This window comes from Anguilla rostrata, chromosome 8 (assembly GCF_018555375.3).
Source record: "Anguilla rostrata isolate EN2019 chromosome 8, ASM1855537v3, whole genome shotgun sequence".
In the NCBI taxonomy this organism is placed as follows: Eukaryota; Metazoa; Chordata; class Actinopteri; order Anguilliformes; family Anguillidae; genus Anguilla; species Anguilla rostrata.
Genome location: NC_057940.1, coordinates 13,006,416 through 13,023,126, shown reverse-complemented (window position 1 = coordinate 13,023,126; position 16,711 = coordinate 13,006,416). Strand labels below are relative to the sequence as shown.

Below are 16,711 nucleotides of genomic sequence, written 5' to 3'. Positions count from 1 at the left end.
ACACTGGGTTGGAAGGAAAGACTTTTTTTCTCTGTCATAAAATGAATTTGATTGTATCACTAGTGCGTTCACTCCAATGCGATTTGCTTAATTTTGTGTTTTAAAAATTATGATTCACACTGCTGTCGGATGTACATTGATTAAAGGTACATTTAAAAAATCCTTTAAAAAAATATGTATGCAGTCTGGTGGCTTTACATGTGATCCTAAATACACAACACTATGTGCACTTTAACCCATAACCATTTTTCACTGTGGAAAAAAAATATTGAAATTTCCATCAGGGCAAGGCTTTCTCCATTTCTACTTTCTGGTCAGGACTGTCCTTGTCTATTTGCTGACCTGGTATTTAAGCCGACAGTGAAATTAACACTGACCCCTTTTTTTTTCCTCTTTCTTCCAAAGAGGAAGAAGAGTGCCTGAACGTAAGAGGGACATTATCTCGCTGCTGCAAAGCCTCACCTGAAGGGGAAGCAGACGATGGTATAAGGCCAGGTATGTCTCTAATGAATGCCTCCCCCACCGCTGTGGGTCAGTGTCTTTTATAAATGTCAGGAGATAGCGTTCAGCCGCTAGAGCTTACATCCTGGTCACATCACAGAGAGCCGCCAGTGCAGTGCAGGCAGATTTCTATGCTTATGACCCACGGGTGAGGTTAGACTGACAGACCCGGGAGTGAGCATGCATTTAGAAATGTTTTCTCTCAGAGGACAGCGTGTCAAGAGGTACTCCTAACAGATAAGGCCTGCCTTTTGTGTCTTTGAATATCTGTACGCTGCTATAGACGTAAATGTTTATTTATTCATTTCAGCAAGTGGTAAATGGGGTTCAGAGTAAAGCAATAAGGCTGTCATAGCCGTCGGTCTTATTTTTGCTGTCAGCATTGTAAGGAGGGAATTTAGCTTGTTCTGTTTTTAGGGATTACAAGGAATGTGATACAGTACCTTCTCTCTCTCCCTCCCTCCCTCTGTGTGTGTGTGTGTGTGTGTGTGTTCTACCGTGGTTTGGGTTTCCCACAGTGTTGCCTGTGATGTTTACAGATGTCTGGGTGTCCCTACTGTTTACCATCACAGCATACCGCCCCCCTGCAATAACTGTGATTTCAGGAAACATGTCTGTCGGAGAAGCAAAATCCATCCTATCCTGTGGAATATGGTTATCTGGTCAAAAAGGCTTACATCACGCTTAGCAATCTTTTTGTGATTTATGGTGAGTGGTGATTTATTATTATTGTTATTATTATTATTATTATTATACACATTCTGCTATTGTTGGGGGAACCCTTGATTCCTAGCAAGCTGTCATTACCTATTGTAAATGATGGAATTAATTCCTCTCTCTCTAGCTAAGCAGGAAGAGGTGCTTGGAAGGGCCACACAGTAGTATATTTTCTAATACACCTGTCTGAATTCAAAGATATTTTCCATATAATTGGTCCATAGGCATGTGAAGTATAAAGGAGCTTATTTATACATAATATTGTTCCATCCAGTATATGCAAGCAGCTCTTGCTGTTTTTAATGTAATACGATCTGTTTGATCAGGAATATATATTTCCTTGTGCTATGCAATGAATTATATTATCAAAATGGCTGAGGGATTCTGTAGAGTCTACAGTGTACACCATTGGAAACTGTGAGAGGCTTTTGCTGGGGTGAAACCATATTAAGAATAAATATGAGACAGAATAGCATAATCATTAGTTAACTGGGCTTGGAACTCAAAGATTGTGGGTTTAGTTCTCAGCTGGGGTGCTGCCGTTGTACCACTGAGCTGGGTACACAACCAGAATAGCTTGAGGAAATCATCCAGCTGTATAAATGGATTTTATGTAAGGAATGTAATCTGTCTAAGTCACTCTGGATAAGAGCGTCCGCTAAGGGCCGAAATGTAAATGAGGGAGGAGTCTGGGATGGATCAGCTGCCTGTACAGCATAGCATCGCCTTCTCACTGCCAATTACTGGGAATGTAATTGCTGACTGATTCATTGCCTGGGAAATCTTACTTCCACCAAGGTCATTCACCACACTCACCTAGTGAACTTGTACACAACATGAATTATACATTAACTCAGTCACCATTACACCTCATACACGAACAATGTACTGTACAAACGGTGGGGTGGTTTGTTTATTGTCTAGCTATAAATAGAACACAGTACATCAGACATGATTGTAAGATCCCTAGTTCTAAGCTCTGTATTGTAGTGATGGTGCAATGCATTTCTAATGAATTATTAATTTACTATATTCAGATAAAGATTCACATAAAAGGATCGAGGCTGTGCAGACTACAGGGCAGGATCCTGATAGGGCCTATTTTAGTCAGGCTGATGTAAACAAAATACTTGAGCTACATGACTTTTTGTCTTATTTTTCCCCCTCTGTCTCACCAGATTTCTGGGTTTATTTTTCAAATGAATGCTAGAGATTAGGCTGAGTCTATGCCAGTCCCTGCAGATCACAGCTCTCATTTAAACCACCAACACACACTAGCGATCTCAAAATTGGAGAGGGAGGTTAAACTTGTTCGATCAAGACAATGTTAAGTCGAATGAAGTGGCTCCTAGCTCAAATGAAAGTCAACACCTCCAGAATGTGGGACAAATAGACCCCCCACACCCTTCAATACAGATTTTCCCATCCAGCTAATAAAGCTATAACCTAATAGACAACTAGAATCCTAAATTCCATTGATACTTTTATGTAGCTTTTCCCTGAGTCCTGTCAGTGCATCCTTAATGTTTATTGCCCACGGCGCAGTTCTTTACTAAAATGTACCACAAATGGAGGGAATTCTGCTTGTTTGGCTCCTCGCTTGAAATTATAGCCATTAAGGGGTTTCGTTTCAAAATGAACGGCCCCCAGTCATCTGACAGGCAGCCTGAGGAAAGAACAGCGCTGTGAGATAAGAGTTTAAAGACGTCAGGAGGACGTTCCAGACAGAACCAGAGGGGACGACGAGGGATTGCACAACACCGGTCTCGAGGGCTCCTCTCCTCCCTGCTGAAGGCCCAGAATGCACTCTGTTCACCTTTGCGCCAACCAAAAGAATTCCGAAGCAGCAGAGTGGATTAGTGATCATCAACGGGTCTGCCTGCATACCGGGGAGCTGAGGATGGTTCTGATGTTCTTACAACCTTCCGTTCTGTTTTGCACCCAGGGGAACTCGCTGAAGGCTACACTACAGTCGGTGTTTCTGCAAAGCCGTGGGAAAAGTCAACATTCTTAGTGTATCAATTAGGCAATTGCTTTCACTGTACCACTCCTTCCACTTCCACACTCGACACCACAAATCTTGTATTAATGTTGACACTTTGATCTCTGTCACTGCTTACCAAATGTCATGGGTTAATTTGCTTTGGTTCAATGTACAATATTACCTGAAGTGGATGAGCTTTTGTGATTCTCTATATGCCTGAACATGACATATGCATGCTTTACATAAACAACAAACTTATTGCATTCATATGTAATAAATATATATTTGTACTTTCTTGTCCAGTAGGATTCATTTATAATACCTTTAGTCCCAGAGAAAGTGTCTTTGAGGTACCGAAATATGATCATGTAAACTCATTAGGTCAGTGGATTCAGTTGAATTTACTTGGCACTATAAATACCATATAGCACTGCCTTGGGACTATATGAGACACTTGTGATAGGACATGATCTGAAACACTGAGTACACATTGTCAGCAATCTCAAATTGGTTATATAATTCAGCTCACTTGCTCCAATGCAAAAATCTTCAACAGCTGTCATTGCAAATTCAAATATTCCATTCCAAAAACATTTCAACCATTTGACACTTCATCTTTTTTTTTTTTAACCCCCTTTGGTAATTCGGTTATTATAATATAGGGCGTGTTATGTCGTGCCACGGGCCCAAACTAATTCTGACTCCCATGCTAACGTGGATGACAGAAGAAGACATCACATCACCCATCACTGACAAGTCTGTTAATGGAAAGGGACTGTTATGTCCTTTGGGTTTAGTTGAATCTTTTGCTATGAAATGCAGCTTTGAGTTTCCTCTGGGTCCAATAGAATAATGAAGAACATGCTTCAGATGGCATTGATGAGTGCCATCTCCCCAGGCAGCGCATTTCTGGATTCTCCTTGGTCTAAAAACACGTCTCCTTCCTTGAAGCCTATTTTTTTTTCAATCTGTGTTTTAAACCCATAATATCTTTGAAATATTAATGCCAAATTTAGCCCAGCTGCTACCGAACATCATCCTAACCTAAGATCCTATATAATCTTAACCTCATCGATATCTAAAACTTTTGCTTAACTATAATTTCAGCTTTACCCTAAAATTCTAATGCCCACTAATTTGAAATTAGCCTTACCCAAACCTACACACTTAAACCTAACCTCAAGTTTCCACAAACCAATTGCATGCCTGCTGACACCTTCCAAGTATTTTCTCAGAACTTTTCCAATCCTTTCTTCAATCTTATGCCGCTGTTTATGATTGCGTAGTGAAGCTTATCAGATGCCAGGGGATGGCTTATCTTTCGAGGAAGTCATTCATATTTCAAGAGGAAGAAAAATGTAACTTTAATGGTTTAGAAAGAAACTGATATGACACATTTTGCTCAGGTGCTTGGGGATTTTTATGTATTTTATTTTTTTGAGTTGACAGCAGCAAGTTTACATGAAGTTGGCGTAGGTGTTTACTGCCTGTTAGCCTGTTGTGTCATATCATTCAAAAAAAATTAAAGTTTGGTACAGTATTACAGAATTACAATATTTCAGAAGACATTATTATTATTATTATTATTATTATTATTATTATTAGTAGTAGTAGTAGTAGCCTGGGCCATATATGTCATATGTTAAAGCACTGTTTGGTTACACTCTCACATATTTTCTGGAACAATCCTGAGGCTGTTTGAGAGCCACTTTTTGTGCTATCGACCTGGATGCTCTGAATCAGCTTAGTTGTGTTAATGAGAACTGTGGGGTCGGGACCTTGCCTCACATCCCAGCATGATGCAAGGGGGCCTGCACAAGCTTGTGAGGAACACATGGACATTTCCCTTCTTCATTTATACATTCCTTCTTTTCCCTTTTTCCCCATTCACACTGCGGGGCCTGCAGACATAAGATCCCCCTTTCCCAAAACAAAGCCATTTAGTGGTATTGGTTTAGGTTTTGTTAGTTCCCAATAGGCATACACAATGGTGATGAGTGAGAACATAGAAATGTACTTTCATAAACTGAGTTCATTTTCAAGAAAACAGACTTATGAGAATGTAACATTTTCAATATGGCACAAATGTTCAGTTTTAATCAATTGATTAGATTTAGAACATCCTATCATAGTGAATTATAGTAATGAGTTTCATATACATGCAGTTACCGAAAACTGGATGTTACAGTCTGAAACAAGAAGCATTGACTGCATATGAATACATGGGACTGAAATATATCACCGTTTTCAACGTTGTACATATGTACTTATGCTTATATCACAACTCAGTGTTCAGTGCTTAGAGTTTGTTATGTGCATTTATTTTTTATCGAACTTTTATTCGTACAGGGTAAGATGACTGCGCACACTTGCTTATTTACATCAACGGCCTGTTAATTCTGTTAATGCTACCCCTCCTTCCCCCAAGTAGCATAACATGTATGTCTTTGGATTGCAGAATGTAAATGAACAATTTGTCTCTCTGAAAAATAAACCCTATACACCAGGCTTGCAAATCACTGCCACTTTGGCTGTAAAAGAAACACGTGTCACAGCCGACAGTGAATAACGAGCGATGATAAAAACACTAAACATGCATTGTTTTTAAAAAAGCACTTTTTTTAGCTTTGTTTCCCTCTTATCTTCAAATGGATAATTTCTCTGTATAAAGAAAAGTGTGATTTCAGTGAAATTGATTTATTGATTCATATTAACAATGGACAAATATTGATACGAATTCACATACAAATAACATGAGCTAGTCCAGTTGTTAATTTGCAATGGGTTGAAGAATTGAATAATACAGTAAGCTTTATGAGCACACCCCCCCCCCCCCTCCCCCAACTCTCACTTACAGAGTAGTAAATGAGGACTTTGTGTAATGGATCACTTGATATGGATGTAAATACCCTCAAATTAAGTTTGCCCTTTAACCTCATATTCAGTGCTTTATTTCAAATGTTCTGGAGCATAGAGCCAAAACAACAAAAATGTGTCACTGTCCCAATACTTTTGCATTGTATATCCTATATATTTGTATATTTTACTATACAAATAATATCCAGGTGATAGTCATAGGGAAAGTGTGATGTGCAATAATTCAACTGGTAATAACACAGCTGTTCTTTAGCTTTACCATCTTCCAATATATCCTTGGTTTTCTAGAAGGGCTCCATTGAACTCAAATGGAGCTTGAAAGAAGGTCAGAAAGGTCACCTTATTTCAGTCCTGGCTTGTGTGTGTTCTTACAGTGAAATTGCGTCTCCTGACCTAAACCATCCTTCGAGGGGTCAATCGCAAAAAAAATATTGTAATGCAAGGATGCAGGTGTAATGAGCAGAGATTTCATAGACAGAGCACGTTGTGGAGGGTGAAACGATTTACTCGGACTTGATGTCTTTTCCACCCCCCAGTCCAGGTGTCAGACAGAGGCCCAAATTGAACCAATGAAGTACGGCAACTCTCTTTTTACATTCTACGCAAGGTGTAATCACGGGATTGTTTTCTGAGGATGAGGTTTCTGAACAGTAATCTTGGCAATCCCCTTGCGCAATGATTTATCCAAGGGTGTTTAAAGAAAGAATAAGACGTGGTCTGTGATCCCATATCAGACGACGGAAATTGATTCGTCAGGAGCGTTCAAATGTGTGGAAAGGGCGAGGAATCTGTGTTGGCTTGCACTCTTAGCACCACAGCACAGGAACCTGGTCCGTAAATTGGTAAAAGCCCCCAAAAAGAGGGAAACGATAAAAAAAAAAACAGTGAGAAATGTTGCTGAAGGACCCCTGATCTTCGCTGCTTCACAAAAAAAAAAAAAACTGTTTTTTCAGGACACTTACAAACTGACTCATAGTCCCAGTTTGTTCATTATAGGCATGATAACTCATTAGCCATAGCATTTATCTTTTTTTTTTCAAATGTACGTGTCCTTGTGTGGGCAGTACAGTGGTGCAGTGATTACCTCACAGCAAAAGGTACTGAGTTTGAATTCCAGCCAAGAGCCTTGCTGTGTGCCATTTGTATGTCCTTCCTGTGCCCATGTGTGTTTCCTCCAGCTTTCCTCCCATGCAGGTTAGGCTAATTGGAGTGTCTAAGTTGTCCTTGGGGTATGAGTGTGTGAGTGAATGCTGTGAGAGCCCTGTGATGGACTGGCGGCCTGTCCAGGGTGTATTCCTGTCTTTCACCCATGCTCTGCAACCCTGACCTGGAGTGAGCAGTTTACAAAATGGATGGATGGATGTTTGTCCTTCTTCATAAAAATAAATGTGCATGGCATTCTATTTGTGACACAAACATGTTATACTGGTTGTAGTCAGGTTCATTCAGAACTGAGTTCAACAACCAATCAGAATTCTATAAGTCTGTAGAGCCCAACTTAATGAAATAACGGACACGAGAGTGGTTTGAAACTAAAGGATATATATTTATTGGCTATGATAATGAATATGTGAATAGGCAAATTGAAAACAATAAATTGCATAATATGAAGAATAATATTATAGAAACATTGCTATGGCTAAACGTTGAGGTTAACAGTACGACAATTTAACAAAGGTTAATTTGTGTAATTAGTTAGTGACACACTACTTTATATTATGTGGTTTGTTTGTTTAATCGTATCATAAAAGTTTTAACAATGTAAAGCAACATTTGCTATTCCAGACCAACATATGCATAGCAAAACAACAAACAACAACAAACAGTAGTGAAATTACCTAATAAGGTATTACAAGTTTTACGCTAACCTATTGGTCAATGTCAGCGTTAAATAAAATGTGTGTCAGTACTTAAAGGCAATAAAAGGGAAGGTTAGCCCTTAATTCTGTTAGGTGATGCATCAGCTGGTCCAAGGCCACTATGGGTGCGTTTGGACTCCTTCAAGATTTTTTCATTGAAGTCGGGGTTGCGATGGGTTCCAATCAAGACGACTTTCGATGTTCAACAGATCTTCCATTTGGGTCCGGCCGCAAGGAAGATATTGGAGGAAAAGTCTGTACTTGTTCCTCAAAACAGCTGTCGGAGGGAAATAGAACAGATTGGTTTATCTTGTAGATGGTGGCAGGCCAACTCAAACTCGTTGATCATGCAAAGTGCTTATTGGGGCGTGCAGTGCGTCTGGTCGGGTAGACAAGTGTCTTTACCCTCAGAGCAAAGTTGTTAAGTTTTATACTCACAAATTCATTGACACGAGGGAACCCCACATTTTATTCCTGGAACCTGGATATGGTGGATTATTTTGGGCACACAAACACTGATACTGTAGATAAACCACTATTACTGCTTTAAACGTTTGTGTGTGTTCAATCGAGCTCCCCATTTCCCCCTAAAAGGGATATTCCTGCCCAAAGCTGGTGCCTTAATTGATTAAGCAGTAGTTTATTGCAGGGTCACAAAAGGAAGCAGACAGGCACTTAATTATGCCTTGGTTGACCAGAATAAGTTGATGGTGAACGTGATTTAGCAGAGGGTCAGTCCCGTCGTCAGGGAGCCGGAGGCCAACAATTTCCTGTGTGTAGTTGTACATCGTTACATGGTTCTTTCTCAGGTTTGGAATATTTCATCAAAATGGCTATCAGAGTTAGTGAAAAATAAATGCAATATATAAATAGCAGCCCTGAGTTTATGGAACCACACGGAAATCACTTCCAGAAATAACTCCCGGAAACACATTATAACAGTGAATTCCCGGAACATCTCCATGAAAGAAGGCATCCCACCCACACTGGAACACACGGCCTTTTTTCAATTTCACATTCAAATATTTTCCATTTAAAGCAGAAATATGGAGTCAAATACATCCAGCGTTACAAAATGTGTTTTTTTTTTTTTTTTTTTACACACCCTGTGCAGCTGTTCATTTCAGTCTGAATGGACAGTTGATCGAGCCACAGTGGGTCATATTTTAGTGTTAATGTTAATGTATAACTGTCACTGAATGCAATTACAATAATGCTTTATAGAAGCCTCTGAAATAAAAACCAATCAGCTGTAGGTAGATTCCTGCAACAGAATTTTCAGTCTAATTCTTATTGAAAATTAGTTTGAATGAGTTTAAGTAAAGAGTGGCAGTACTTGCCAGTATGGTCGTATTAACACAAAAGCTATTCTGATTACAGTGGTTTCATTTACAATTGCACTACCAGCATCCTGTCACACACCATAAAATGATATTAATAAAGGTTTAAACAACAGCTTTACTGTACTTTCCTTTTCCATGGTGTAGCACAACACTGCTGCAGATAGTTGAATTATTTTAATATTTTTGTTTGGCAAAGACAAAATGGGCCTCTTTAGCAGGTAACGATAAGATCTTGACATATTCATAGGCTGTTCATTGCCCTCTCATACCTTATGAATGTATGTTCAAAATATTTTTAGTGCAAGTTATCTTAATCATGATTGAAAATATTAAACAAATATTGTTCATATGCATTTGGAATTTGTTATAATTAAGTTTCTTTTTATTATTTAAACAACATCAATGACACAAATAATAATAATAATAATAAGATAGATAGATAGATAGATAGATGGGAAAACTTCAGTGTGATGGAGGAGAGTGAAGAGTTTGAAGAGATACAGACCACACCGGCAAGCAGAAACACACACACAGTTTATATATATATATATATATATAACAGCCAGCTATGCATTATTACAAATAATGCAATCCATACATGAATCATTCGATTTTTTTAATTTGAGCCAAACCCTTTTCATAATTGTTTTATCAACATATAATTAAGTTCCACAGTTAGCCAGCTGGATAAACTACAGTCCCTGTGTGTGTAAGAACGCATGGCGAGATCTGGTAATTAAGTACTGTTGTAATTGCAATTGTGTAAAGCATGAAAACAAGTGGTTCAGAATAACCATCTGCATTGTAATGTCTTTGATATCTATGAGTATCTTTTTATTGTGATTTTTTTTTCTTTCATTTCCAATAGCTTAAAAGGGAATTTTGACAGATAGTGTGCAATATGTTCATCTTCTTTGTAATCCTTTGTATTATGTTTATATCACATCAAGTTACAGCCAAACTAAAGACTGATGGCTTGCTCTAACAAAGAAAGGCAAACTGCTCCACTGTCCACAATTCCCGACATGTCCGTGGGTGACAAACTGTATGTCTTTCCAGTTCACAAGATTTATTCTAATTCATTCATAAATAATAAAAAAGAAAGAAGATATAATAAAAGAAATGATTTAATGTCACATAATCTCACACATCTGTCATTTCATCATTTCCTCTGAACCAAAAACAGTCTCACTCCATCTCTTCTCCACTGCACTGCTACCGTTTTATCTGAGGACATTGTGGCTGATTTAAGTCCAATTAAAACTGGTATCTTTAAAATCCTCAGATTCTGTAACATTATCCTGATGTGCTGGCAAGAAGGAGTGAATTTGGTTCTATGAAGCAGCTAAGTAAAATATCTGGAAAATACTAATGCACCATTCTTCATTCTGCTGAGTCTCTGCTGATATATTTTTATTCATACTAAAAAAGTGACTTAATATTATTTGATAAGTACAAATATCATTCATCGTTCCAGAATGATAAGAATAGTTCTGAACTGTTCTTTTACTTAACTAATAAAACTGCATTTATCTTTAGCTGGAGTGCCAGTGCTTGCACTAGTGAACCTAGACCATTTTTTAAAAAAAATAATGAGCGCTTGTCTATTATATTACAGGCATTTAGCAGATGCTCTTATCCAGAGCAACTTACACAACTTCTTACATAGCATTGTCTACGTATGTAATGCAAGAATGTCAGGAATGTTTATATAAAACTGACAATGCCCTCAATATTGCCAACCACCTTTTAAAGGGCGTTTTGTGGTTGATACACGTTTGCAGAAAGTCCATCCCTCTGGGACACATAACAGCACATTTTAAGAGATTAATGCACATCCTGGAAGTTCCTTTCAACCACTCTTTATGGAACAATGATTCTTCCCCGCATTGCATGTATGCATACTCAACATAAATCAATGTCTCATTAAGAGTAAATCTGACAAATCCTGGGGGAAATTAAAAAGGTTTTTTTTTTTTAAACTGTCCAGCTCATTTGTGTGAATATCACTGCTCAAATGGTTTTTCGACAATTAAAAGCAGAAATCTAATACATCCATGTCCTAGAAGTACATTTCATTACAGACATTTTATTTTCAGGAGCTTGTATTCAGAGTGACTTATACTTTCTCATTTTTACATAGTAAATCCATTCTTTCATATAGCTGCATGCCATAGCTTTACACAGAAGCAATTCAGGTTAGGCACCTTACTCAGGGTTACAACAGCAGTATCTCACCTGTGTGAGGTGGTGGCACCTCTCTCTCTGATTTCGGCGGGTTAATTGACCCTGACGAGGGGCAGGTGTATGAGTACTATGGTGAGGTGATAGCACCTCACAGGTATTTGTCTGAGCTAATTGTCCCTGATGAGGGTCAGGTGTAGGAGGCCTATATGTAGCCCCTGATTTCTGGGGTTCAGCGCAGACTCATTGTTTGTCAGACTCTTAGTGTGTAGGGGTGTGAGAATCAGCAGAAGTTACCGTGTTGATCCTATCTGCCTGATTTGATCACCGTTTAGTTTCTTCTCGAGTTGGTGATCTCTCTGCTCTGTGGAGGACATTTTGCCCTCGTCTCTTTAGTTTTCTTTTTGTTTTCTACCCGCCGGGCTGCGAATATCCTTTTTCTTTTGTAAGTGACCCCACTCTGTTTTTCTAGTGGGGGTTTTCTTTTTGGGCAGCTACGCTGCGGCGGTGTTTAATTTCTTTTAGTTTTCTGAGCTCGCTGACAGAAGTTTCAGTGAGTGGAGAGAGCGATTACTTCGCTCTTTATTTGGTTTTTCCCCTTCCCTTTCTATCGCTCAGCAATTTGGTGGTTATCCCTCAGGGTTAACTTTTAGATCCCCTCGGTCCGCAATTGCGTCCCACCCTCCTCAACCGTGACAACCTGGGAACTGAACCTAAAACCTTTAGGATACAAGTCCAGTTCCCTAACCATTACACCACAATACTGCTCTAACAAATATTTCTGAGAGGACGAAATGCAATGAATAAATATTCAAGAAGAGGGTCTTGGATATTTGTGGTATGGTACGACATTTGGTGATGTGTGCAAAAGCATGTTCTGCCTTCAGGTCATAAACGTAGGCCTGTCATGTACTCCATGTTGGTGGCCCTCTGTGGTATTTGCATTGACAAGGGTAACTCTGTGCCAGACTGAAGGAACTCTGGACATCAGATGGACACTCTCTCAAAACAACTCTGTAATGACCTTGCTCTGCTGTCACAGATAGTACATCATTGTCTTAAAAGGAGAGTGCAGCTCAGCTCAGAAAAGCAGTCAGGTAAAGCAGTATGTCACACGTATTCAACAAGTTTAAGTTAGCTCTTTTATGGTGTCATGATTATATCCACAAATGCAGGCAAACCTATAGAAAAAAGTTCAAAAAGTTGCTTACAGTGAAATTATTTTGAGGTAAATGTATTTTGAGAACCTCTCTATAAAAAATTCCAAGAAGAAAGTGCTGAACATTATGACTGTAAGAGGCTGCCTGAGATACATTAGTTTAACTGTGTGTATTAAGGATTAATTTTATCCCCCACAATGCAGCTGGATAGCATGCATGAGAGTGCAGTGGGCCTGCAGCGCGAAGACAGCCAAAAGCGAGGCCTCTTCAGCAAGAAGTAAGTTCTATTTAGAGGGCAAAGAGGTAGAGTGAGAGCAAGTGAAAAGACGTGACACGATCACTTGTCATACACTTTCGTAACCGTGGACACCAACACGCATGAGGTGCCCATGGTATGGGACGCACCGTAAAAGACGTGCCAAGTGCAGAGATGGGAGCTGCAGTAGAGGCTTCCGCCCCAGGCATTACAGATGAGACAGGGACCTCGATAATGATCCTTCGTGTCACTCCACTCCTTCAAATGATGTACAAGGTTGTGGCGGGAGGCAATGTCTACACCACTCTAGAAAAAAATGGACGGATGGTGCTAATCAGTGACGGCTCTAATTAGAGACAGTGCTCACACTGGAAAAGACAGAGTGGGGTCTTTATTGCATAATATGCATTTGTGCTAGGTGCCATTTGCCTTAGAGTCTACATATTATAGCTGAAAAATATTAGAACAGCCCAAAGCCATAGAACACTCCAGTGCTTGCACTCAACACTGCTTTCCTGTCCTTCTGACCTCAATGAAACTCAATGGCAAGGTCTTCACAAATATCAATGGGTGAATAACAAAATATTGTATGCTTTTTTATGAGAAAAATGGAACCACTTATCATTGTGTCCTCTCCGTAACTCCTGATCTTGGACCTGGTGGCGGTATGATGTCTGTTCTACTGCAAGCAACTTCATGATGACAACTCCCTACTAACTCAACAACAGTTATTCGTTTCAATGCTTCTTTTATTATTTTTGTGAGTACACTACAGGTATTCCATTACACTTGCAAAAATATGAATACATTTGGTTCATACAACCCAAAAATCGACTGAATGAATGAAAAAATGTCATTTGAGTTTACTCAAGTTCCTTTTGTCTGATTTTATATTTTGTCTAAAGATCTGAAACCATTCAGTGTGACATATATGCAATAATAGAGGACATCAGGAAGGGGGCAAATATGTTTTCACAGTACTGTACACAATTTGAAAATGTGCCACGCCATAAATTGTAATTATTGTGAAAACATATATAAATCTTCAGCGGTCTTATTGTATTACTGATAGATGCAGTCACCATGGCGACCGTTGTATAGATGTTCTATCACTGTAGAACAGCAGAATTCTGTTCTAGGCAACTTGAGCTATGTATGTGTCATGTTTTTGGAGAGAAAGATTAAATGGTCCTGGCAGGCAAGTGCAAATCATAGTTGGAGCATTGGAGGTTAGTATGGCAAACGTCACTAATGGAACAACAGTTTTGGGGAAATCATGTCATTAGATGATCTGTGATTAACCCATTTAAACTCACGGGCAATTAAAATTGCCAAAGCCTCTACCACTATTTTTCCATCTGTGAATATTATTTGGATGACTATAGATGCTTTAAAAAGCAATCTCTGGGAAACATCTGGGCATTAATGGGTTAATAAGACAGTGGTTGAGAGTTGCTGTACTACTGGGATATGGTTAGTTGTGTGCAAAGTGAAGCAATGGTGTTGGTCAGCAGTATCTAAGGAGCCCTGTGGCATTCTTACATTACTCTAATGTTTAGCATGCATCCTTATCCATGTAAATACCATCCATTTATAGAAATGAATATTTACTGTAGCAAATGAGCATATATTTATATCTGATAAGTTTACTACAAGACTGCAATCTGTGGCAGCCATTTTAAAATGTCCTTACGTAACATCCATCAGCTATCAAACCCCAGTCTGTTTTTAAACTCCTTTTATCAATTTTAAAAAATGGTCTGCAAAACAAAAAAATTGAAATCACAACACTTGGTCGACGCGCCCAGAAGTGTAAATTGAGTATGCCCCCTGATTTGTGTCCGTGATGAAATTTGTTGCGTCAGATTCAATGTTCCTGAGAGAGCCAAAAATGTTCTCGATAGATGATCAAACAGAATTATCCGCATGAATGTTAAAATCCTCTCAGACCTAAAGTCAATGGTGAGAAGACACAAAGGTGAATAGGCGCTTGGAAACCTTATTTGAAAATCAAGGATGATGGTTTGGAGGTTGGCAGATTAATGCCACAGTAATAGGTAGTGACATGCCAAGAGTAAACAATATTACATTTATTTGTTGGCTTGGCAGGCAATCTCGCCCCAGGAAATGTGCATAGCTCAGGTCTTTTTTCCACATATTATCTATTTATAAAGCAGGACATTTCCTCAAGTACTTCAGGTGAGGTGCTTTGCTCAAGGGTAGCAGGAAAGTGATCCACCTGGGAGTCGAGCCTGGAGCTTTGCCTAGCAACCCCCAGGGCCTTTTGCCATTATCCCCTCATCGCCAACCCCTTGTGACCTCACTTCCTGCCATCATTACTCATCAGTGCTGTAACCCACGGGACAGAGGCACTATAAAGCATAAGCCCGTGGGCTAACCTTGGAGTTGTCCCAGAGAAACACTTCCAACCTGTGTCTATAAAAATCTGTGTGTGCTGTCGAACCCATTTGTTCAACTCTCCCTGCCCTCTTCTGTCTTTCTCACTTCTACTATGTGTAGGAATTTTCCAGCTGCCATTCTTTATTTATACATATTTTTCCCCATGAATCAAGATTCCCTCACCTATAATTTATGTTTGATCTTCAATGAAAAAAAACAAGCGTGAATCCGCAATAGCTGTGATCGCACACGCACATGCATCCATGTGTGCATGCATCCATGCACACACCCTCACACAAACACGTGACCTCATGACCAACCTTTCCACAAAATCTTGTGCAAATCTGTGAATCCATTCAGGAGTTATGCGCCTTTTTGTGAGGCCACGCCCATCGCCATGCCCCCTCTTGGTTAATCGGCCTTGAAAGGTACTCAGCTCTACCTTCGGTCATGACCAACGTCCATGCCAAATTTCAGCCTCCTGGGACGAAAACTGTGGCCGCTACGGGGTGGGACACTGTTTGTGGACCGACCGACAAACCAACCGACCGACCGACATACAGAGCTATAGAGCTGCGGCCGCAGCTAAAAAGAAGTAGCAGTTAAAAGGATTTGCCAGAGAGCAGAGCAGCATGTTACAGCCCAAGGAAGAGGAGAGGGTGAGTTCTGCATTGAAGTACAATACCATCATCATGACTATGCGCTTATTCAATAGACATGCTATCTTATGTTCCATCTGTTGGATGAGAAATTCACTATGAATGGTTTGATCCATTCTAGAAGAAAGAAAAGTTGATTACGTTGGTTTGAAATGGAGTATCTGCATCTTCTGCACTGTGATATATAAATGTCAAATTAACTTAAATTTGAACCCTCATGAATTTGATTTACAATTACCTGTCAATGTGCAACCAATAGTAGTTTTCCTCTAAATGAGGTTGCATTTCAACATTTCTTGCAGTCATTCTGCCTAAAAAATGATAATCAGTTCATTGTTATTCTTCAAGTGTGGACACTTTGAGGGTTCATGCTTAGCCCTTAAACCTGGAGTACCTCCACATAACCAGCAGGTATTTTATAGTGACTCATGTCTAGTATAAAATTTGCATAGAGATACACTCATATCCACCTCAAAGTGAATTTTTATTAATAACTACTTAATCATGGTTTTCTGCATAGCCCACTATTGAAAACACAATTTGATCACAAGACCATTGTTTAAATCACGCCCAACATGTGCCTATGTAAGACCAAGCATGTTGCCCCTTTGCTTTTGCTCAGAGGCTTTTGATGGGCTGAGCCATTTTATTTTTCTTAGTCTCTCACTCAACCCTCCTTTGTGTAGAGTCACAAAGTGTTTGAGCCTTAGTTTGTTTTTTCACCATTTGAAAGGGTCAAATGAAGTGGCCATTGGACTTCTCCAAAGTGTG

General features: G+C 39.4%; 1 long non-coding RNA gene across 1 annotated transcript; it reads left to right on the top strand.

Annotated features, from left to right (window-relative positions):
- The first annotated feature begins 405 nt into the window (after positions 1–405).
- On the top strand, positions 406–3,575 carry LOC135260343 (uncharacterized). Its single transcript, XR_010331535.1, has 3 exons — positions 406–495; positions 1,020–1,209; positions 2,397–3,575. It is a non-coding gene; the product is annotated as an uncharacterized LOC135260343 (long non-coding RNA).
- Positions 3,576–16,711: the final 13,136 nt, after the last annotated feature.